Genomic DNA, 25,291 nt, shown 5'->3' with positions numbered 1-25,291 from the left:
TCTCCACAATGACAAGCACCTATATATTTATTTTCTTAATATTATAGTTATTATTTTCCCCACAATATTTGGACAGGGCGATATTTAAACCTCGCCACTTTTACTAGAATACCCAACCTCAACCAGCTATATTCCATATGCATGACATACGGAATAATGTCATTTATTTAAAAAGAGAATTATTAATGATTTGAAACACAACAGGAGAAGTGGCCAGTCCCCTGATCCGCATACAGGACAAAGAAACCGACGTAAATGTAAGTAATGGATTGTCCAAGGACCTGAAATATTAATTTATGGAGATATCGAATAGCCTATGGTGTTAATGTACTTTGTTTTATTCAGAGGGTGAAAGCCCTCAAAACAAAAAAATATATATATCCTTGTATCTTTTTAACATCGTATGTGAAATCACTGGATTTAAACAAGTCTCTTTGGAGGAGAGACAGAAAGAAAGTTGACAAGAAAGTCACATTTTACAGTCAAAGTAAATATTAATGAATACATTAATTCCACTCCTTTGTTTTATATGGACAAATAAGCCAATACTGCTGCCTTTATTCATAGGCAAGGGGCTGGTTGGTGAGAAATCAGCACATCTAGACAGCTGCATGCTACCAAGAAAAAGATCCCATAAAAATATGGCTCTGGGTTACATCAATGTGTAATGTCACTGGGTGCACACAACACAAATCAGGTGCCAGGCATACACACTGCTACAGGAGTACCTGTAACACCTTGCTTCATAAGCCACAGAGTTGCAAATGTGAGAAGATGACAGGTAGGGGCAGTGGGGGGATACTACAGGGTTCATGTACATTACTTTGTGCTCTCACAGCACTCTAAAGCAGTTACTTTAAGACAAAGACCTACTTGTACTAACCCCAGCTTACCTAAGGGCAATGCAGGTTATACCCCAGGGCACACTTGCAAGACAAGTAAATAAAGTGCCCAAGGCCCAAACAAGAGTATTTCTAAACATGGATAAATTACCAAAATGTTTGTCATGAAAATTTATAGATTTGTTTTTTTTTTTGTCATGCTTGCACACTAACTGGTTATAATCTTCAAGTTGGTTTTAGTTTCAGCACTTCAGCAATGACCGCAATTACCATCAAGCCAGCACGTGTAAGATTCTTGCAAGTGGGACTGAGAGGCTATGTTTCTGAGCCCTCTGGCAGTTATTGGGTCGTGCCTGTCATTTACTTGAACCCTCTGGCAGTTATTGGGGTGTGCCTGTCATTTACTTGAGCCCCCTGGCAGTTATTGGGGTGTGCCTGTCATTTACTTGAGCCCTCTGGCAGTTATTGGGGTGTGCCTGTCATTTACTTGAACCCTCTGGCAGTTATTGGGGTGTGCCTGTCATTTACTTGAGCCCTCTGGCAGTTATTGGGGCGTGCTTGTCATTTACTTGAGCCCTCTGGCAGTTATTGGGGCGTGCCTGTCATTTACTTGAACCCTCTGGCAGTTATTGGGGTGTGCCTGTCATTTACTTGAGCCCCCTGGCAGTTATTGGGGTGTGCCTGTCATTTACTTGAGCCCTCTGGCAGTTATTGGGGTGTGCCTGTCATTTACTTGAACCCTCTGGCAGTTATTGGGGTGTGCCTGTCATTTACTTGAGCCCTCTGGCAGTTATTGGGGTGTGCGTGTCATTTACTTAAGCCCTCTGGCAGTTATTGGGGTGTGCCTGTCATTTAATTGAGCCCTCTGGCAGTTATTGGGGTGTGTCTGTCATTTACTTGAGCCCTCTGGCAGTTATTGGGTCGTGCCTGTCATTTACTTGAACCCTCTGGCAGTTATTGGGGTGTGCCTGTCATTTACTTGAACCCTCTGGCAGTTATTGGGGTGTGCCTGTCATTTACTTGAACCCTCTGGCAGTTATTGGGGTGTGCTTGTCATTTACTTGAGCCCTCTGGCAGTTATTGGGGCGTGCCTGTCATTTACTTGAACCCTCTGGCAGTTATTGGGGCGTGCCTGTCATTTACTTGAGCCCTCTGGCAGTTATTGGGGTGTGCCTGTCATTTACTTGAGCCCTCTGGCAGTTATTGGGGTGTGCTTGTCATTTAGTTGAGTCCTCTGGCAGTTATTGGGGTGTGCCTGTCATTTACTTGAGCCCTCTGGCAGTTATTGGGGTGTGCTTGTCATTTACTTGAGCCCTCTGGCAGTTATTGGGGTGTGCCTGTCATTTACTTGAGCCCTCTGGCAGTTATTGGGGTGTGCTTGTCATTTACTTGAGCCCTCTGGCAGTTATTGGGGTGTGCCTGTCATTTACTTGAACCCTCTGGCAGTTATTGGGGTGTGCCTGTCATTTACTTGAACCCTCTGGCAGTTATTGGGGTGTGCCTGTCATTTACTTGAACCCTCTGGCAGTTATTGGGGCGTGCTTGTCATTTAGTTGAGTCCTCTGGCAGTTATTGGGGTGTGCCTGTCATTTACTTGAACCCTCTGGCAGTTATTGGGGTGTGCCTGTCATTTACTTGAACCCTCTGGCAGTTATTGGGGTGTGCTTGTCATTTACTTGAGCCCTCTGGCAGTTATTGGGGCGTGCCTGTCATTTACTTGAACCCTCTGGCAGTTATTGGGGCGTGCCTGTCATTTACTTGAGCCCTCTGGCAGTTATTGGGGCGTGCCTGTCATTTACTTGAGCCCTCTGGAAGTTATTGGGTTGTGCTTGTCATTTAGTTGAGTCCTCTGGCAGTTATTGGGGTGTGCCTGTCATTTACTTGAGCCCTCTGGCAGTTATTGGGGTGTGCTTGTCATTTACTTGAGCCCTCTGGCAGTTATTGGGGTGTGCCTGTCATTTACTTGAGCCCTCTGGCAGTTATTGGGGTGTGCTTGTCATTTACTTGAGCCCTCTGGCAGTTATTGGGTCGTGCCTGTCATTTACTTGAACCCTCTGGCAGTTATTGGGGTGTGCCTGTCATTTACTTGAACCCTCTGGCAGTTATTGGGGCGTGCCTGTCATTTAGTTGAGCCCTCTGGCAGTTATTGGGGCGTGCCTGTCATTTACTTGAGCCCTCTGGCAGTTATTGGGGTGTGCCTGTCATTTACTTGATCCCTCTGGCAGTTATTGGGGTGTGCCTGTCATTTACTTGAGCCCTCTGGCAGTTATTGGGGTGTGCCTGTCATTTACTTGAGCCCTCTGGCAGTTATTGGGGTGTGCCTGTCATTTACTTGAGCCCTCTGGCAGTTATTGGGGTGTGCCTGTCATTTACTTGAACCCTCTGGCAGTTATTGGGGTGTGCCTGTCATTTACTTGAGCCCTCTGGCAGTTATTGGGGTGTGCCTGTCATTTACTTGAGCCCTCTGGCAGTTATTGGGGTGAGCCTGTCATTTACTTGAGCCCTCTGGCAGTTATTGGGGTGTGCCTGTCATTTAGTTGAGCCCTCTGACAGTTATTGGGGTGTGTCTGTCATTTACTACTGATGTCCGAGGCCTACAGATCCCTTTCTCCCCAAGTGAATAACCAAGTACACGTTCTGCATCCTTACCTCTAGGAGGGTATTTAAGTCCAGTAGTCAAGGCATATCCCTGTAGGTGTCAGGATTCCACCATCCTGCCACTTGGTGTCACTCACGAGGGCCATTTACGATCCTGCCTTTATATCAGTATAGGCCAAAAAGCACATCAACACCTACTATACTTAGTTTCACTTCACACTTTACTCCAAGGTTTCTGTTCCGCTTCATATTCCAGTCCAGGTTTCCGCACCACCTTTCTCATGCATCATGGTTCCTGTAGTCCTTTCTGTCTCCAAACCATGCCCCGATCATGTCCTGGTGCTGGTTCTCTGTTGACTAGCTTGGAGCCCAGATCCTACGGTTATTCTGACCATTTCATAGCTGCACTCTGGACCTTTTTCTCTCTTGGATCCAATGCCTACTCCTTTCCTGTCTTGTGCCTCCTGGTTTTCCTGATCTTCTCCCTTCCAAGTCCCAGTTCAGCCCTCTCTTCATTGGCGGTTCTCAGATTCTTTGCACCTGGCTCTCTCCCTGTACCCGCACTCCTCCCTAGAGCCTCCAGCAATATTAGTTCTGTGATCCCAGACCACAGCAGCTGGCATTTGACTACTGCTGAGTCTCCTTGGGCTCTGTTGTGTTCTTGCTACTGTCATTCCAGCTGTGTTCTTTGATTCTATTTCCCTTATTTCCTGAACCCATTTTCTTGTTTGTGGTTATATTGTGGTATCTGTTTCTGGACGGGTATACCCAGACGTGTGTCCCTTGCTCTCCATGCCACTGGAATCAAGCTATCCTGGCTGAAGAGGGGTGAAACCCCGGAAACCGGTCCTAGGATGCTTGTTTCCAGTCCAGGGAGGACCTGGCTTGGTAGTTCGGGCTGGACTGTTCCCATGAGGCACAGGGTCAAGACTGATTTGCATATGGCTGGGTCCAAACTGGAATGGCATGGTGAGCAAAAAAACGATGGATTTAGGCCCAGATCTCTGTACTGGGGCGAATGTATGGCATTGTTCTGCATTCTGTTCATCAACTGTTGTTTTTACAATTGTCACCCCGAGTGGGACATCATACATTTGATGTTGCTACTTATTGGGTTATGCAACCAATGCGTGCCAGCAGGATGACCCAGAGGGATGGCACTATTATAATATTTTACTCAATTACATCCTTGGGCACCAGTGTCCATTTTTTTAAAATGCACTCCTTGGTTGGAAAAAAACTGTTGACACATTTTGGACCCTTAGAAATTAATGAGTTCTGCTCAGACGTTTCTAAAATTGGCATTTTCAAAATTGTAACATAAAATCCGACTTTACCATTAAAAAGGATTTTACATTCCAATTTCTCAGATACTAAACATGATTTTCCCACCTGCTGCCAATCAAAGGTTAGCACTCATTGAAAGTAATAAGGTAACCCAATGTTGTCCTAAGGGAGAAGTAGGCCTCACAGTAGTGATAAATAAATTGGTGCGTTTTTCACTATCAGGACATGTAAAACTTAAAAGGACTTGTCCAATTTTTTAAATTACAATGCACCCTGCCCTATTGGCCATCTAGGGCCTACCTTAGGGGCGACTAACATGTAGTAAAAAGGGAGTTGACGGCTTGCTAAGGGTGTTTAATTGGCAGTTTAAAACTGCTACAGGCTGCAATGGTAGGCATCTTTTAAGGGGCTACTTAAGTGGGTGGCACAATATGTGCTGCAGACCCACTAGTACAATTTAATTATCCAGCCCTGGGTGTATGGCATACCACTTTGCTAGGGACTTAAAAGTACATTTAATATGCCAGTGTGGTACAAGCCATTTTTACATGTTTAAGGGAGTGGGCACAAGCACTTTAGCCCAGGTTAGCAGTGGTAAAGTGCACAGAGTCCTAAGTCCAACAAAAATGATTTCCTCAAAAATAGAAGGGGTGAAGGCAAACAAATTGGGAGAAGACCACCCTCAGACCAAACAATTTAACACTGCACTAGGGTTGGGTTCACCAAGTACTACTAATCTATCCCTCTAAAATTTTTATAGTCCACATAGACTGGAAAATGTATTGTTTGAGCTGCCTCAAAATAAAATAAAGGGCATTTCAGGTTACAAACAGACACAGTACTCCGATGAAAGATCTGTGACACTCAGGTGTTGCATTTGTTCTTCATTTCGGGGCTGCAGATTCTTGTAACCTCTGGGCAGGTTCAGTTCTTCAAGTCATCTTCCATGCTAGTTTCAGTACACTAGATTTGTTCCTTATCCTCCTAGTTATGGCTGCTCCTCTTCTCCCAGAGCAGTGCAGCCAAAAACAACATGTATAACCCAGTATACGGATTATATAGAGCTTTTCCATTCCACCACAGGTATTTAAAAAAATAAAGGTTACCAATAGGGAGAGAGTAAAGGTGCTGTGAGAGGTGAGGTCTACATGTAGGTAGAGTTGAGGGTTAGATTTTGGGTTAGGGTTGCAGGTCATAGGAGGGTATGATTAGGAATTTGTCTTAGTTTTAGGGGTTAAAGTTGGGATTACGGCCAGTGCTAATTTTGGGATTGGTAAGGGTGAGGTTAATTAGAATAAATTTCTAATAAAGGCTTTGGTTAATTCACCTAACATTGTCAACATGTTCTTTTTTTGATGTTTCTTCATAAAGGGTTTTTCATTCTAGTACATGTTCCCTAAGCAAATTCTTCATTCTAAGAAAACTCCATGCTGCCTAACCACTTCAATCAATCAGTGTTTGTATAGCATTGCTTATCATCCGTGGAGGGGGGTGTGGGGGGAGGGGGGTATCCAGGCGCTGAGGTATGGATGGCTCAGTCGAAAAGCCAGATCCTGAGTCCCTTTCTTAAGTCGGTGAGTGAGGGTGAGGTTCGTAGGTGAAGTGGGACATCGTTCCAGGACTTGGCGGCGAGGTAGGAGACAGAACGATCTCCACTGCAGCTACCCCAGATACGGGGGACATGTGTGAGGGAGATGGATCGAAGTTGGCTGGTGGAAGGTAAGGTGGTGGTTGATGTAGGAGGGTCCTGCATTGTGGAGGACTTTGTAGGTGTGAGTCAGTAGCTTAAACTGACATCTCATCTGGACACGGAGCCAGTGGAAGCTTTTGAGGTTGAGGTCATGCTGATTCATTTGGGGAGGTCGAGGATGAATCTGTTTGCGGTGTTCTGCATGGTCTGCACTCGTTTGAGGAGATGGGTGGTGGTTCTGATGTAGAGTGCATTTCCGTAGTCCAGTCAGCTGGTGACGAGAGCTTGAGTCACTGTTTTCCTGGTGCTGACAGGGATCCACATGAAAATCTTATGATGCATACGGAAGGTGTGGAAGCAGGAGGAGGCAACTGCATTGACCTGGTGCTTCATGAAGAGATAGCTTTCTAGGATGATGCCGATGTTGAGGGCGTGGTTGGTGAGAGTTTTGGGAGGGTCAGAGTGCAGTGGGCCACCATGTGTTGTCCCATGGGGAGGTGTTTCTTCTCAAGATGAGCACATCTGTCCTGTAGTTGGAGCTCATCCAGTCGGTGACGTCGGTCATGGGGCTCTGGAAGTTGGATCTGGTTGTGGCGGTGTCTTCCATGAGAGAGGATTATTTGGGTGTAGACAACGTATGAGATGATGAGTGTGTGGGTGCGGATGATGTCAACCAATGGTGTCATGTAGGTGTTGAAGAGGGTGGGCTGAAGGAAAATCTGTGGGGGATGTCGCAGATGATGCTCTTGGGTTCAGAGGTGAAGGGCCGTAGGCTGATTCTCTGTGTGCATCCTGTGAGGAAGAAGGCGATCCACTTGAGGGCATTTCCTCTAATGCCGATGTGGTGGAGTCTGGTGATGAGCGTGTGGTGGGATACAGTGTCAAAGTCAGCTGAGAGGTTGAGGAGGATCAAGGCTGCTGTCTAACCACGGTTGAAGATGGATCTGATATAGTCGGTAGAGCGGTCTCGATCCTGTGGTTGGAGTGGAGGCCAGATTGGGAGGCATCCAGTAGGTTGTTTCCTTTCAGGTGATCTGTGAGCTGGCGATGATGACTTTTTTCAGGACCTTGGCCAGGAAGGGGAGCAGCGAGAATAGGTGGTAGTTCTTCAGCTCACTGGGGTCGGCGGAGGGTTTTTTCAAAAGGGGTTTAACGTCTGCATGTTTCCAGGCATCAGGGACAGTGGCGGAGGTGATGGATATGTTAAGGATGTTGGTTGAAGGTGTGGTGGTGGACGGGATCTGTCGGTGCTCCAGAGTGAATTGAGGTCATGATTGCTGTGGTGATTGGCGTGGTGATCGGTGTCCAATTGGTGAGGTGGCTTTGGGAGATATCGGTGTGTGTTAGGAGGTGGCTGAGGGTGGTTGGCCATGGAACGAAGTTGCTGGAGATGTCTTCTATCATGTCAGGGGAGTGGTCTGCCAGGGAGTCACAGAGGTCTTGGGAGGGACAGATTGTAGTCTCTGTATTTGACAGGCATTACTATTCTCTGACGATGCTGAAGAGTTATTTTGTGTGATTGGAGCTTGCCTCAAAACGGGTGGTTAGGGCAACCTTTTTGGCTTCCTTGAGGTTGTGGTGGTATTTGCTGAGGGCAGATTTGAAGGTGGTGAGCTCTGAGGGGTTCCTGCTGGAGCACCTTCATCTCTACAGTTGCTTACACTCACGTTTGGAGGCTCGGAGTTTGGTCGTGAAACGGATGGCGTGTTTGCTGGGTCTGCAGGTGCTGGCCAGCGATAATGTTGGCACAGTTAGAGATCTAGTAGGAGAAGTTTTGGATGGTTAGCTCAAGGTTGCTGGTGGCGTAGGGTCTGATCGTGTTGAGGGCAGCAGTCCATTAGGTCTCGGTGATTTTGTTCCATCTGTGGTGGGCCGGGTTAGGTGCGTGGAGGTGTGTTGTAGTGAGCATTTGATGGTGAGGTGCATGATGCTGTGGTCTGGCCATGTGAGTTCGGTGGTGTGGCTGAATTTGATTCTGTCACTGGCTGTAAAGATTGGGTCCAGGGTGTGTCCTGCACAGTGAGTGGGACAGGTGACCACTTGCGTGTGTCTGAAGTTTTAATGCTTTCTAGGAGGTTGGCGGAGTTGGTGTCATTGGGATTGTCTAGGTGGAAGTTGGGGTTGCTGAGGTGGATGTAGTGGTTGGAGTCTATAGCCAAGCGGACGATGAGCTCAGAGATGGCGTTGTAGAAGCCAGGGCGGGGGGCTCCCATCAGCTTGCCCGCTCCTCTAAAATCATAGCGCGCTTCATCTGTCCAAAAGCTGATGACTTAGGTGAATACAGCACCGCTGGGCGCCTGTCTCTGATTGCTTTATAATTTGGAAGCATTAAATGCCTGTAATTGCACAAAACGCCCCCAGAGGTTTCCTAATGTGGCATAAATTAGTGTTTTCTGTTTGTTGGTTGCTCTGCATTAGTCAGAACCTCACAGTATGAAGATTGTTTTGATGGCACCAAGACATATACATACAGGACCCTATACAATCCGCATTTTCTGTGCGCGAGTGTGACTCATTCATGTATAAAGCTGTAACTTTCACACTCTTTACTCACAGGTGATTCACAGAGCAAAGTTTACATATAGAGGTGTCATCTATGCACACACAATCAACAAAAGCTATACATATATTCTGCAGTTGCAAATGACACCTAAATGCATAGAAGTGGTGGGCCAAAACCGTACTTAGATGGGTGGTTTTCTGGGTAAAGTGTAGTGTTGTTGTGGTTTTGTGGATCGTGTGTGCTCTTGTAGTTTGGTTGGGATCTTTTCACTAGGATGTGGTTTAGTGGTGAAAGTTTGGCTTCCGCCTTTAGTTGTGGTGATGTTGTTGAAGTCTCTAGTGCTGCAGCTCTGGTGTAGTTGTGGCCTTATGCATAAGTCACAATCTTGCATCTAAGAGGTGCCCCTGGGAGTGAGGGCTGGGTTCTGAATGAAACATAGTTCTCCCTCTATTTGTTTTTTTGATTGTATGTTTGAGGACCTGTCCTTTCATTGAGGTAAGAGCTTGGGGTCAAATGTAGGTTTGTAGTTCAGGTGTGGTATATGACGGGCCATAGCAACAGTGCCATATGTCCTAAAGTAAGCACAAACATGGACCCCTAGCCCCTGGATGCATTTTTAACGACAGCCATTACTGAGTGATATGTGTTTATGCCCACTCAGGGATTGCCAGTAGTACTGAGACTTGTTCAATCTTATTTTGAAAATAGCAGCAGAAGAACATTAACATTCCAGGTATAAACATATGTTGTATCTTGCTGTTCGGTTACTGAAACTACGCATATTTTTTTTGCTGTGTTAATGATAATTCCTTATTCTTGTTATGTTATTAACATTTATAGAGTGCACATTTACCCTAAGGTCTCTTGGTGGTAACTGCACTTGAGCACTAACTGATCACACTTAGTTACTGAAAAGCCATGTTTTAAGTTCTTTCCTTAAGGAAAGTAAGGTGGAGATGGCTCTGATATGGGGGGCAGACTGTTCCAGAGTTTAGTTGTACCTGTGAGAAAGATTTTTCGAATATTACATACATATTCTGCAGGGTATTGCATGCAGAAAAGGTCCAAGCTGAGACGTGTTTCAACCGTTGCAACAAATAATGCCTGGGTGTTTTTTAAGGATGTGGACAAATTTGTTAATATAGTTTGTTCATTGTCCAATAGCAACACGTGTGCCCTAAATAAGATACCTACATGGTACACATAACACGTGGACGGTGCGCTTTACTACGAACCAAGGTATCTAAATTGAAGCTGTAAAAAAAAGGACTAGTTCTGTTTTACAGTAACAAACATATATGCCCTTAATTCATAGGAAGTAATCACAGTAGTCTATGAGACTCAATATGGACCACAAAAATACTGTTCACAAAAATAGTGATCAAAACATCGACCACAATATCGACTTTCTGTACATATAATGTAAAGTACAAAAATAATTACTAGCAAAATATTGTGGTCTGAAATATGAACATTATTGTGGTATGTTTATATATTTAATAGTAATTAACATTATAATAAATTAAAATAAAAGTTATTGAAAAACATCACCGTAGTTAAAATATAGTCAACATTAATTTATTAACGTTAAAATATTTTTCAAGCTGTATATAACTTTAAAAGTAGTAATACATAAAAAATACATTTTAACATAAAATTATAGAGCACAATAAAGGTATTATTATAATTAAAATACTTGGGAAGTGCACACATTGGGGGAACATTTACTAATCTACCTCCAGTCTAACAAATATTTAGGTAAAATGTACATTTGTCAGGAGGGTGGTCTAATTTCAATATTCTAACTTCAGTCCAACAAACTTTGAGCAAACTGCTTGCAATCTGGTGGAGGGTGTCCGGTTTACTATGCTAACTCCAGTCAAACAAACATTGAGGAAAGTGCATACATGAGTAGTGGGGCTGAAGGGGTGAGATTTACTAATGTATAGAATTTGAATTTGAATTGAATTTAAAATACTTGTATAGCGCAACGTACACCATACGGTTTCTTGGCGCTTTTGGAGGCGTGAGAACAGAAGATTAAAAAGGGACAATTAGTGTGGGAATAGCCACTCCACAAACCATTGTGGTAAGTACATATGTGGGGGAAATCCCATTTACTATACTAAATCCAATGGGAAACGTCGGTTACCTCGCATTTTTTACTCCGCGTGGCTTTAGCCCACATTTGTTACTCCGCAATAACTTTTACAACGCAGGGCTTTACACCACAAAACTGTTACTACGCATTCCCCAAACTAACGTCCCCCCTGGAGTTATAATAGTAATTGCATTTGAATGGGGAATGCGTTGTAACGAATTGCGTTGTAAAGTCCTGCGTTGTAAAAGATTTTGCAGAGTAAAAGCATGCAGGGTAAAAGCATGCAGGGTAAATGCATGTGGGGTAACGTCACATAACCAAATCTAATCTAACAAACATTAGGGAAGGGTTTCAGATACTCTACATCCTAATAATACAAATACACATTAAATATAGTTGTCAAATTGGTCTTCATAATGTACAGTTCCTACCTATCAAATGTAAAATTGGCTGTTCTACAATGGCTGAACTCTCGCCTATTGACTTTAACACAGTGTTTTGGCTACGTTGCACAGCTTTTTTTTCTCCAAATGGTCTCATGAGAGTGCTGTGATGCTTTGAGCAAACCAGACCCACTAAGGCAGCTCCTTGATTGTGTCAACAGTGTTTGCTTTTTACCAGGGAACAAAGTCCCTACCTAAGAAAAGAGTCGGGGAGTAATTATCCTATTCCGTTCACAGTGGCATCACAGGATGTGTCGTCACAGGGAGTAAGGGCATGCCCTTATGGTGATGCACACTCAAAAGGTCAAAGGATATTTTAGAAAAATAACAGATTAACAATCATAAAAAACAATTTGATTTTACTTTTCACAAATCAGATATATTGTTTCCAAATATTGATGTGTAAGTATCTTCTGAAAGTTGCTGAAACTCTTGATATAGCAGGACCTCAGATCAATCAATCAATCATAGCATCTGTAAAGCGCACTACATACCCGTGAGGGTCTCAAGGCGCTAGGAGAGGGGGAAACGCTGCTACTGTTCGAAGAGCCAGGTTTTGAGGAGTCTCCTGAAGGTTAGGAGGTCTTCGGTCTGCCGTAGGCAGATGTGGAGGGCGTCCACGTCTTGGCGGCGAGGGCGAGGTCTGCGGAGCGGAGCTGGCGGGCGGGGTGTAGAGGTTGAGTCGGCTGTTGAGGTACGCTGGTCCGCTGTTGTGGAGTGCCTTGTGTGCGTGGGTGAGGAGCTTGCAGGTCTTTCAGGTGGGGTGTGATGTGGCTGCGGCGGAGGATGTCAAGGATCAGGCGTGCAGAGGCGTTCTGGATGCGTTAAAGTCTTTTCAGGCGTTTGACCAGGGCTCCTACATAGAGTGCGTTGCCGTAGTCCAGTCTACTGCTGACGAGGGCCTGGGTGACCGTCCTTTTAGTTTCGGTGGGGATCCACTTGAAGATCCTGCGAAGTGTGCGAAGGGTGTTGAAGCAGGAGAAGGAGACGGTGTTGACCTGCTTTGTCATGGAAAGTGTGGAGTCGAGGATGACCCTTAGGTTTCTTGCTTGATTGGTGGGTCTGGGGGGTGCTCCTAGTGCTGTTTGCCACCAGGAGTCGTCCTAGGCTGAGGGGGAAGCGAGGATGAGGACCTCCGTCTTGTCCGAGTTCAGCTTCAGTCGGCTGTTCCTCATCCAGCCGGCGACGGCCTTCATTCGTTCGTGGAGGTTGGTTTTGGTGGTGTGGAGGTCCTTGGTGAGCGGGAGGATCAGCTGGGTGTCATCGGCATAGGAGATGATGTTAAGGTCGTGCAGAAGCCCTTATTTGCAAAACCCCGGATAATGGTTAGCTTTTCAAATGTCGAGGGCACCCACATACCAGCGGGAACGCAATGGGGTACACAACCGCTCCCACAACATGGGTTTTTAATGTTGAACATCTGCCCAACTACTGCACATATTTGCATTTTTCCATCTAATAACCCCACCAATCAAGTTTACGTTGAGGGAGGACTAGTGCTTAATTTGAGACGGTGGTTGCTGGTACTCATTTCTGGAGACTGACACTTATTTTTTTTATTATCTGACATTTACCAAGAGCAAACGAGAGAAAAGCACACCAGAGGAAAGAAGGACGAAGAGAAAGAAGGAAATACTGTTAAAAGAAAGGAAGGAGGAACCTGAAAATGTAATACAAAAGGGCAGGGAATGCCTGGTAGTGGGTTAAAGAGGCATAAGGTAGATTCATGGCTACCCATGCCTTAATACGCTGGTTGCTGGCTTATGAGCTGACCTTTGTGCACTACATCTTATTTTGGGGGAAATTAAGCATTGGGGAGTATAGAGTGGTTTCCTGGCATGGGTCACAGCTGTGACCCCTGGCTTGCCCCTTGCTACCCATGTCATATGTTTTGCCACCCCTGACCTCAGAGGTGGCAAAATCAGTGTCTGGTACACAGGGGCAGCTCTTCCTAATGGACACAGGTTTGAGCTCCACCTGCCTGGTTTTCTGTAAACAAAATGTATTATACAAATAGTGAATAATATTATTCACTATACGTGTAAAGAAAAATGGAGTACATTAGCAGGAATATGACCCTATCTGGAAGCTAGGGTAAGTAAAAAATGCTGTTAAATGTATGTTGTATGCATGCTTGTGGGTGAGAGTGTGTTTATGTGTGCCAGAGTGTGCGAATGTGTTAGTATGTGTAAGTATGTGTTGTGTGTATGTGAGTGAAAGTAAAGGTCAAATGATGTGCTATGTCACTTCCGCTACCACAGGCATTTTGGTGAATTGGCGTCCATGTTTCCGGGTCCTGTAGGGTGCTGCAGATCAGGGACAGAATGGGAGGTCCACCACCATCTACCATGCTTTGGAAAAAAAAAAAAGCAAGCTGCAAGCGAAATGCCACACCTTGCTACGCAGGTTCTTAGTGAGAGAATTTGTGAACTGTGTGTGCAGTTCTCAGGTCTCTCTGCAAGAGCGTTAACAGAAGAAGAACAAACGGCAGACCAGGGTCAAGCACATCAAATCCTTGTGTACCTTCTATTATTAAGTGTTGCAAACACGTCCTGCACCCGCCGTCCGGAGGTGCCAAACACGTCCTGCACCCGCCGTCCGGAGGTGCCAATAATAGCCAAATAGTTCAAGAGAAATAGAAGGTGCACTCGTTGCAGAGTCAGTCAAACAAGCCAAGTTCGTTCCAAGGTTACTTCTTTTATTAACCGATCTTTAAAACTGGCACACAGCCAACACGTTTCGTTCCCAATTTGCCAGAGGGACCTTCGTCAGGGCTCACACAAAAGAAGTGGAGAATTCCAAATATCCAGAGTAAATATTAAAGATCACGCAGGGTCCAAGTCACCACTGTTCATTCAAGGGACTGTTATTGACTCACAGGTCCTTATATCCGACCTTTAAAGCAGCAACGTTTGGTGTAACGGCATGGTAACCGGCAGATTTAACCCCTTGCATGCTGATGACGGCCCCCATCCGTCATGCACTACGGCGCTCGTGTGCTGATGACGGCTGGGGGCCGTCATAAATCCGCCCACTCGCGATTTTGCCGCACAGGCGCAGAATCGCGGCAGCATGCAAGGGGTTAAAGACTCTCTGCAAGAGCGTCCTGAGCGATCCAGCCCTGCCTGGGATCCAGCTATGTAATTATTTTATTAGTAATCCCATTGAGGTGAATCCATTGCCCTGACCCCTGACCCTGCTCTTGAAAGCAGGTGCAGTGCTTGCGGCGGGGTCGTCCTGGTTCACTGCGGGGCAGGACCCACACACTGGCTATGATGGACAGTCAGAAGCTGGACAGTGTAATTAACCTAATCAAATTACTATTAAGTTATTTACGTTGTCCAGCCCTTCACAGCGTTGGAGGGCACAAGAAGACCTTTTCCCGTTCCGTGTGTTCCTTGCAGGGCCTGGTGGCTCAGTGGACTAATGTATTCACTGTAGGGGCCTGTGTTCGACCTCATGGTCACAGGTTCAAAGCCCAGCGGGTCCACGCAGCCTATCCTCTTTCTTAGTTCGATAAAATGAGTGCCATTGATTTGGGTAACAATAAATATCTGTTATTCAGCATCAAGATGCCCTACTGGGTGAACCTATGCTTTACACGTTATTTTTTAAATACACATGTTATGTTATGTTAATGCAGAGAATGATAAATTCTTAGGCTGTGGTCCACATTTTTTTTTTATTTGGGCACACAGATGCTAAACCAGCAAAAAGGATAACATTTGCCCAAAGATTCACATCTGCATACCCGCGATAAATACATATATATATATCAGGGGTATATATATTCACTGAAAAAACCATAGGTTTCACACCAGTTATAGTTAGCTGGAAATTTTACTCGCATAAAACCATTGAAATTCCCACGTTATAGTTAGTTGGACTCACTATAACTTGCGCGTGCAATGCACTGCTGATGACGTCACATATTACATCACTCATGACATGGTCAGTGACATCACTCATGACATCACTGATGACACCATCCAGTTAATGTGTGTCTTTCTGAAAAATAAATGTTTTATATATGTATATGTAAAAGTTGATGGAAGAATAAATGTTTAAAAAAGTGTCTAAATTGATGTTTTTTAAAAAAAAATTGATTGGTTAACTGGCTTATTAAGTGTATCTTAGTGAATACATATATTAGTGAGTAATGTTTAAATATTTAAATATATGTATTAGTGTTTCACTTTGTGTATAAGTGGCTGCATGGGTTGGTGAGTAGCTACCTGTGTATGTATATGGGTTATTAGATGTTTTTCTTAGTATCAGTATGAGTGTTTGTATGGTTTGTATGGTTTAGTGGGGGTATTACTTAGCACATAGATGCATGAATGACTGACTCTCTCTTTGTATGTGTTTTGAAGACCGCATATGTGCAGAACTGTATGGGTGGATGAGTGTGTATATGTGTGTGTTAGTGAGTGAATGACTGTTTCACTAGTGTCTTTATCAGTAACTACATATGTTTTAATCTAGTATATGTGAATATTGATGTATATAAGTGAGTACATGTGAGAGTAAGAGATTGTAAGAGTTCCTGTTTAAATAAGTATGTGTTTCTATAAGTGATTGTTTAAAAGAGTAAGTATGTGTAAGTTTCCTTGGAAGTAAGGTGGTAGTGTGTGTATAGCTGTATATGCAAATAAATGGATGTTCAATAGTTTATTTGCATGTGTTAGTATGTGTGAGAGTATCTTTTGGATGACTGTCGGTGTGTAACAGGATGTATAGGTGTATCACTACATATGATGAGTGAGTATATGTATGAGTGACTATATAGAACTGTTGGTGAATGAGTGGATGTGTATATAGATGGTGGAATTATTGAATTGGTTGTTGTAACTGGTATGGGTATCTCCATTTTTTGAAAATTTTAGTTTCTATTATTGAATATGTGTTTCAAGGGTTACATTACAGTGAAAGGAGGTCTGTCACTCTGTCACAAGGATGGTGTCATCAGTGATGTCATGAGTGATGTCACTGACCATGTCATGAGTGATGTAATATGTGACGTCATCAGCAGTGCATTGCACGCGCAAGTTATAGTGAGTCCAACTAACTATAACGTGGAAATTTCATTGGTTTTATGCGAGTAAAATTTCCAGCTAACTATAACTGGTGTGAAACCTATGGTTTTTTCAGTGAATATGTATATATATATATATATATATATATATATATATGTATATGTATATATATATATATGTGTATATATATATATATATTACCTACTGGCGGTCGCCAGTAGGTATATATAGTTAGGATTTTTTCTCTATGGGATTTTTGAAAATTCTATGTCTAATAACTTTGGCGTTTGTGGACGGAATTGGCTGAAATTTTCAGGAAAATGGCACATTTTGTTTCTGAGCAGCCCCTGAAAATTTTGGGGGGGTTCGTCAAGGGGGGGCCGAGAAAAAAGGGGGGGTCCCAAAACGCGTTTTTCCCATGTTAATTTCCATAGGGCGGTTGGCCTCACTTTTAGCCCGAACGGCTGAATGGATTTGCACGAAACTTGGCAAAATTGTAGGGACTGGTAGCCCGATGTGCCTTTTGTAGGTCTCAATATATGTGCTCCAGTGGATTTTGAGAAATTAACGTTTAAAAAAAGATATATATCTGTAACAGCGGACTGGGCAGCGGCCCAGGACGCGTACTTTTCGCGCAACGGAGCTTTGTGAAGCGAAGCTGATTGGTTCTCCGGCGTCTGTCAACATTCCAAACAGTCCGTAGCGGCCGCCATCTTGTCTCTCGGTAGGATCGAGAGACAAGAGGAGGCCAAAGCGAAGGGGCAAATGACCATAAGGGGGCATAGTAGATTGTCGCTGACCCCCTAGGTTTGATGTGGAGGTTTTAAAAGGGCCCCGCGGGGCAAAAAAAAAAAAAATAATAATAATCGAACAGCTGAATGGATTTGCACGAAACTTGGCAAAATTGTAGGGACTGGTAGCCCGATGTGCCTTTGCTAGATCTCAATATATGTGCTCCAGTGGATTTTGAGAAATTAACGTTCAAAAAAAATTATATATCTGTAACACCGCACCGCTTCGCGTACTTTTCGCGTTACGGAGCTTTGCGAAGCGAAGCTGATTGGCTCTCCGGTGTCTGTAAACATTCCAAACAGTCCGTAGCGGCCGCCATCTTGTCTCTCGGTAGGATCGAACAGCTGAATGGATTTGCACGAAACTTGGCAAAATTGTAGGGACTGGTAGCCCGATGTGCCTTTGCTAGGTCTCAATATATGTGCTTCAGTGCATTTTGAGAAATTAACGTTCAAAAACAAGATATATATCTGTAACAGCGCTCCGCTTCGCGGAGATAAAATTATATGTGTATTACCTAGCTGTTGCTAACACCAGTTAGCGACGGCTAGTAGAAGATAGCGACCATCTTGGGCCCCACTTTGCATGTGAGTGATATTTATCACTAATGACATGCAAAGTGGGCATGCCAAGATGTTAGCGACTGGAAACAGTCGCTAACATCGCTATCTCCTATTATCAATTTTTGGAAATATTCAAGATAAGCGCAAATATCTCCAAAAGCTACCACCTGCCCTGAGCAGTTCTTAGCCATGTTATCCAATGGGAGGTGGATAACATGGCTAAGAGCATTAGCTCGGTAATGCATGAATATCGCTGAGTTTTCAGCGATATTAATGCATTGCGGTCGTTTTTTATCGTATTTCCGATAAACCTTGATAATAGCAAGGTTTATCTGCGATAATTTCTGACGGTAAAAAAATCGTTGCTAAGCATCGTTAGGGATAAATATCGCTTAACTTTGGTAATATGCCCCAACGTCTGTTAACGTTCGATTCGAAGGAAATCAGGAAGTGTTGAAAAACATTGTCTGCGCCTTCTTGTCTTTTTTCAAATGCCACACTTTTGTCGTGCACGGCAGCCATTTTAGATGCCTTGACCAGACCCACTCTGTGCACGCTGTCGATCCTTAGCATGGCTCCCCACCCTCGCAAGCATCTCCCCCAGGCAGTGGTCATCCCCGCTCTCTGTCTTATGCATGGGTAATAAACCTCCCCCCATCTGCGCTGCTCTTCCCTGAGAATCACACCCTGTGCCCGCCCGACACTTCCCTTGCGCCCTATTCACTACCGCACCCTCTGACACTCCTTTTCCTCTGTGTCCGATTGTCCAGGCTGGTCCTAGGGTATCAGCTAGCCCTGCAGATGTAGTTTATGGCCACAGCTGTAAAGAATCACCCCTCTTCAAAGGAGTTATAGTAGATCAAGGCCCACACTCGATGAGATCCGTCACAGCAGAAGCGTTGCTATTATCTGAAAACCATCCTGTATTGTGATTGGGGAGGGGACCGAGCCTGAAGCGGAAGAACCAGGGATGACTCTTTGTACATCAAAGTTTTTACAATTATGTGTCACATTAAATATATATAGCACTCCGACAAAGTAGTAAGATTATAAAACTTTAATAATTTATAAATATATACAAGAAAACAAAAATACTAATAACATATAAACATTTATAGGGAAAAACAACGAAGTAGCGGTCGGCTGTGCGAATAGTCCCAACGCAGCACAACGTCCAGATTTCCGGCGTGGGGCGTCGCGGGGGGTGGGTCATCAGTAGCAAACTGTTGTGCGAATAGTTCCAAGGCAGCAGAACGCGCCGAAATCTAGATGACACGAAAGTGATGTCTAGTAAGTTGCCACCCAGCAAATAACGGCATGGGGCGTCGCGGGGGGTGGGTCATCAGTAGCAAACTGTTGCGCGAATAGTTCCAAGGCAGCAGAACGATGGCACCAAGGTGATGTCCAGTAAGTTGCCGCACTGGTTTTGGTATCCTACAATGCTGCTCCGAATACCGGCGTGGGGCGCCCCGGGGGAGCCGGCGTGAACGGGCCTCTCCAGGTGGAGTGTCATCTGTTGTAGTGGGGCGCCCCTTTACCGTTTCAGTTGCCATTCCGTCCGTTTTTGGTCCACTGTGTCAAATGCCGCAATTCAGCTGAGTTACGCCCACTCTTGCGGTGCAGCGATAGGCGGCTGTCACAGGACTCTCAAAATGGCGGCAGGCTGTTTCCTTTTTGGGCCTGGTCCACTGAAATGGCCCTGGGACACCTTGGAAATCGGACGCTTGTCTGCTAGGTCTTGGACCCCATTCTCGAAAGCGTCCCCTCCGCCTTGAGAATTCATCAAAAGTTTTGGGGGCTCCGACTCCTGCAGGCTTCTGGTGGGGAGCGGCTGCCATGATTGCTCGCGGAATGACCACGACTGAGCTACGAGATGGTGGTGCTCTCATGCTGACGCCAGCTTCAGTCTGAAACATCCAGAAACAAGGTGCGGCTTTCATCGTTTGGGAAAAAAAAAAGTTTTCATCCAATGAAAAGTGTTGTTTTTAGGTCACATGATCAAGCCTTCCATCATTAGGAAACCAAAAGTAAAATGAACCAATGAAAAGTTTTATAAACAAGTCACATGACCTGTTATGCGGCATAGGGTGTAAAATGCGGAGAAAATACGTTGGCACGTGAGGCGGCGTCAGTAGCGGACCGATGTGCGAATAGGCCGAAGGCAATACAACGCGCCAAGATCCGGATGGCACCGAGGTGGTGTCCAGCAAATTGCAGCACTGGTGTGGCCATCCTACAATGCTGAAAGTCGGCGTGGGGCGCCCCGTTGGCCTGTGAGTTTGCGTCAGTAGCGGACCGATGTGCGAATAGGCCGAAGGCAGCACAACGCGCCAAGATCCGGATGGCACCGAGGTGGTGTCTAGTAAGTTGCCGCACTGGTGTGGCCATCCAACAATGCTGAAAGTCGGCGTGGGGCGCCCCGTTGGCCTGTGAGTTTGCGTCAGTAGCGGACCGATGTGCGAATAGGCCGAAGGCAGCACAACGCGCCAAGATCCGGATGGCGCCGAGGTGGTGTCTAGTAAGTTGCCGCACTGGTGTGGCCATCCTACAATGCTGAAAGTCGGCGTGGGGCGCCCCGTTGGCCTGTGAGATGGCGTCAGTAGCGGACCGATGTGTGAATGGGGCCGAAGGCAGCGCAACAATATTTTCGGAATAGAAGACACCACTAGGCGCTGAGATGCCAAGATCCGGATGGCACCGAGGTGGTGTGTAGCAAGTTGCCGCACTGGTGTGGCCATCCTACAATGCTGAAAGTCGGCGTGGGGTGCCCCGTTGGCCTGTGAGTTTGCGTCAGTAGCGGACCGATGTGCGAATAGGCCGAAGGCAGCACAACGCGCCAAGATCCGGATGGCACCGAGGTGGTGTCTAGTAAGTTGTCGCACTTCTGTGGCCATCCTACAATGTTGAAAGTCGGCATGGGGCGCCCCGTTGGCCTGTGAGATGGCGTCAAAAGCGGACCGATGTGCGAATGGGGCCAAAGGCAGCGCAACAATATTTTCTGAATAGAAGACACCACAAGGCGCTGAGATTCCAAGATCCGGATGGCACCGAGGTGGTGTCTAGTAAGGTGCACTGGTGTGGCCATCCTACAATGCTGAAAGTCGGCGTGGGGCGCCCCGTTGGCCTGTGAGATGGCGTCAGTAGCGGACCGATGTGCGAATGGGGCCAAAGGCAGCGCAACAATATTTTCTGATTTGAAGACACCACAAGGCGCTGAGATGCCAAGATCCGGATGGCACCGAGGTGGTGTCTAGCAAGTTGTGGCACTGGTGTGGCCATCGTACAATGGTAAAAGTCGGCGTGGGGCGCCCTGTTGGCCTGTGAGATGGTGTCAGTAGCGGACTGATGTGTGAATGGGGCCAAAGGCAGCGCAACAATATTTTCTACTATATTTTCGGAGTAGAAGACACCACAAGGCGCTGAGATGCCAAGATCCGGATGGCACCGAGGTGATGTCTAAGTTGCGGACCGATGTGCGAATGGGGCCAAAGGTAGCGTAACAAGATTTTCTGTATGGAAGATACCACTAGGCGTTAAGATGCCAAGATTCGGATGGCACCGAGGTGATGTCTAGCAAGTTGTGCCACTGGTGTGGCCATCGTACAATGGTAAAAGTCGGCGTGGGGCGCCCTATTGGCCTGTGAGATGGTGTCAGTAGCGGACTGATGTGCGAATGGGGCGAAAGGCAGCGTAACAATATTTTCTGTATGGAAGATACCACTAGGCGTTGAGATGCCAAGATTCGGATGGCACCGAGGTGATGTCTAGCAAGTTGGTGTGGTCATCCTACAATGCTGAAACTCGGCGTGGGTCACCCCATTAGCCTGTGAGATGGCGTCAGTAGCGGACCGATGTGCGAATAGGCCGAAGGCAGCACAACGCGCCAAGATCCGGATGTCACCGTGGTGGTTTCATAGTTGAGAGGCACTTCATCTGCAGTTGGGCGCCGAGATCCGGATGGCACCGAGGTGATGTCTAGCAAGTTGCTGTACTGGTGTGGTCATCCTACAATGCTGAAATGTAGTGGGGCGCCCATTTACCGTTTCAGTTGCCATTCAGCTGAGTTTCGGCTGCTCTTGATGCTATAGCGACAGGCGGCTGCAAGAGGACTCTCAAAATGGCGGCCTGTTCTTTGGATTTGGGCCTGGTCCACTAAAATGGCCCTGGGACACCTTAGAACTCGGACGCTCGATTTTTTTTTCCTTTCCTGTACATGCAAAAAAAGGTAAATGCCCGGTACGTTACACGCTTCATCTGCCACGATGAACTCTCCAGAGGAACCGAAAAAAAATATAGTTGTGGTAACTATACCATGCATCGTCATATGGAGAGGTGGCACCAATTAATTATAGTGCTGCATAAAAGAGAGATTTGGAGGAGAACCCCTGACCTGCTAGTACATTCATCAAAGAAGTGGCACTGAGAGCTTCAGAGGCAAGGGAAACGGTCCCAAATATTTAGAAGAACTTTGGAAAGATTAAAATGACATGTTTAGATTGTGGTAAATTAATTTCATGTGGACAGATGAGTGTTACTCTAATAAATACAGCATATGAACATCATCATAGTCGATGGTTGGTAGAGACATTTTGACTATATCCTGGACCTGCCCGTCCTCGCCCAAAATGGCGCCGGAATAAATGGGACTCGTAACTCCTTGTTGTGTACTGGTTGCAGAACCTTGAAATCACGAGATACGTATGCAGTTTTGAAGCACATGGCGGGCGGGGACGAGAATTGATTGAATATTTCGACATCCCTATTGATATTAAGTTCTGATGTGTTACTGATTACTGTACTGTTGAAAATTCGAATTAACGTCACCCATGGTACTTGCCCGCAAATGTATATCTAGATAATGTAACTGGCCCTGTCGTATTTTAATTATAAAATGTACGTCCACCGATTCCGTAACTGTTACACACCTTAGTTCTTGCAACCTAATGGCCCGCCCGTTACGTTCCTCTACAGTGTAAATGTCTATTCATCATATACGATTACAGTTTGCTCCGTGGCAGGCCCACGTGGTTATAGGCTCGTATTTGTATAATGAAATTTTCACAATAAAGGTTTTTAAAAGAAAACATGGTAGTAGTATATACATTGGTAAAGTTTTTAATAATAGTCACTGTTTTAGAATCATTAAAAGGCAAGTGAAATAAAGCAGACCAATTACATGAAGGGTAAAAGGTATAATACGAAGGAACGCAGTAAAGATAAATGGTCAAGGGCTGTTGTGTTTTCTATTCCTGCAACATAAAGTGATCGATAAGAATCTCATATTCAGGCGTATCGGCGACTAAGACAGCAGGTCGACCCTCTTTTGCTCAACGGCTCCGTCATGGGACGAAGAAACGCTCTTTTTCTCGAAAAAAGAATATATTTTACTTGCAGGACAGTTGTAAAATTTCCGGGAAAGTACATTAGCCTGGAACATTATAACATATATTTAAGAAAAAATAATGTTCGGAAGTAATTAAAAGCGTAATTTTTAGGTGATATGACCAAGGCTTTCATCATTAGAATAAGAAAAGTAAAATGAACCAATGAAAAGTTTTATTAACAAGTCACATGACTTGTTATGCTTACGTTACGCGCTGCGCGCCCCGGATGACTTCCGGATGCGCTAACGCGGCGCGTCATATGACGCATTACGCGACAACGCAGGTCCAGAATATAGTCAAAATGTCTCCACCAACCAGCGGTCGAAACACAACCCCTTTCAGCAGGCTAAATAGTTCTGTTAAATGACAACAGAAGGGACAGGCAACAAGAACCATCAGTCAAAGAGGGGAGGGCTAGTTCTTGTCTACCGGGTTACATTGGGGCGCTACCGGAACTGATCGAATTGGTAGTCTACAGTGTTTCTGGATGTTTCAGACTGAAGCTGGGGTTAGCATGAGAGCACCACCATTTCGTAGCTCCGTTGTGGCCATTCCGCAACCAATCATGGCAGCCGCTCTTTATCGTTATTTTGGGCGGGGTGGGTGGCGGAGCCGAGCTGTTTTGCAGCCATCATTGTGTGGAGTTCAGTTCATCTCACTAGTTTTGTATTTGTTATGAGGGGTTGTTCCTAATGTTTCTATTTTAGCGAGGTCAAAAAGAGATCCCATTAGTGGCCTACTGATTTTACTCGATTCTTTTTCTTTTTTTTTTACACGATTTTTCGTTATCTGCAAAGACTAAACAGAGTATTGCGACTCTGTGTTTGTTTGTAAATAGAGAATGAACCAAAGAGAACTAATTCTAAAATAGTAAATACTTGGATAACAATCAATCAAATGGAGAGAGAAGCAGGCACGACGGATTACAACGGGGGCAAAGGCCTGCGTTAACTACCTTTCACTATCTGCAAAGAGAGAGTACTCCTAATAGAAATGAGGGGGGGGGGCACCATTCAAAGCAGATCAGTGTGCATAAACACGAAAATGTTTTCACTTACCACGTACTTGACATTCGACAGCTTATGATATTTGCTATTAAAAAACCATTGAAATTCACTGAAAAAACCATAGGTTATAGACCATATATAGTTAGGAATTAGCATTTACAAAACCTTGAAAATTCACTGAAAAAACCATAGGTTATAGACCATATATAGTTAGGAATTAGCATTTAAAAAACCTTATTTTACTCACACAAAACCATTGAAATTCCATATATAGTTAGTTGCACTAACTATATATCGCGCACCCGCAATCCACTGCTGATGATGTCACATATTACATCATTCATGACATGGTCAGTGACATCACTGATGACATCACTGATGACATCTCAAATGACATCACTGATGACATCACTGATGACATCTCATTTGACATCAATGACCACATCACTGATGATATCATTCATGTGACAATACAATGCATCTCCTCACATTTTAATATCACCTCTGTTTCACGCAGTGTTAAATACAGAGTATAATTTTTGAAACCATTGACACACCAATACTAGTTACTACATACGCACTCACTGATTCCTACGTCTACACACACATTCACTCATTCACCCATACAATCATTCATACATACAATCACTCATCTTTACAACACTATCATATGCACTCATACACCTATACAGACACTCACACTCTGCCACTCATCCATGGAGTTACTCACACACCTAGTCAGTCCTGTAAAGAATCAATCACACTTCCATTTTCTTGTCTATACAGTTAAACATAGAGCACCTTACATTTTCAAACATATACTAACACATACTTACTTTCTTATACAATCATTGATACAAGTACACATTGATCTGCACAGAGTCACACACCTCCCAGCCAGCCACACACACACTCAGTCTCCCATACAAATACTTGGATAATCAATCAATAACCCATATAGTTAATCATATAGCTACTGATCAACACATGCAGCAGTTTACAGAACAGACATAATGATGCACAAATTAAGACAGTTTAGTCACTA

The sequence above is a fragment of the Lissotriton helveticus genome, chromosome 11 (assembly GCF_964261635.1).
Source record: "Lissotriton helveticus chromosome 11, aLisHel1.1, whole genome shotgun sequence".
In the NCBI taxonomy this organism is placed as follows: Eukaryota; Metazoa; Chordata; class Amphibia; order Caudata; family Salamandridae; genus Lissotriton; species Lissotriton helveticus.
The sequence above is the reverse complement of the archived record's forward strand: the minus strand, read 5'-3'. Positions refer to the sequence as shown.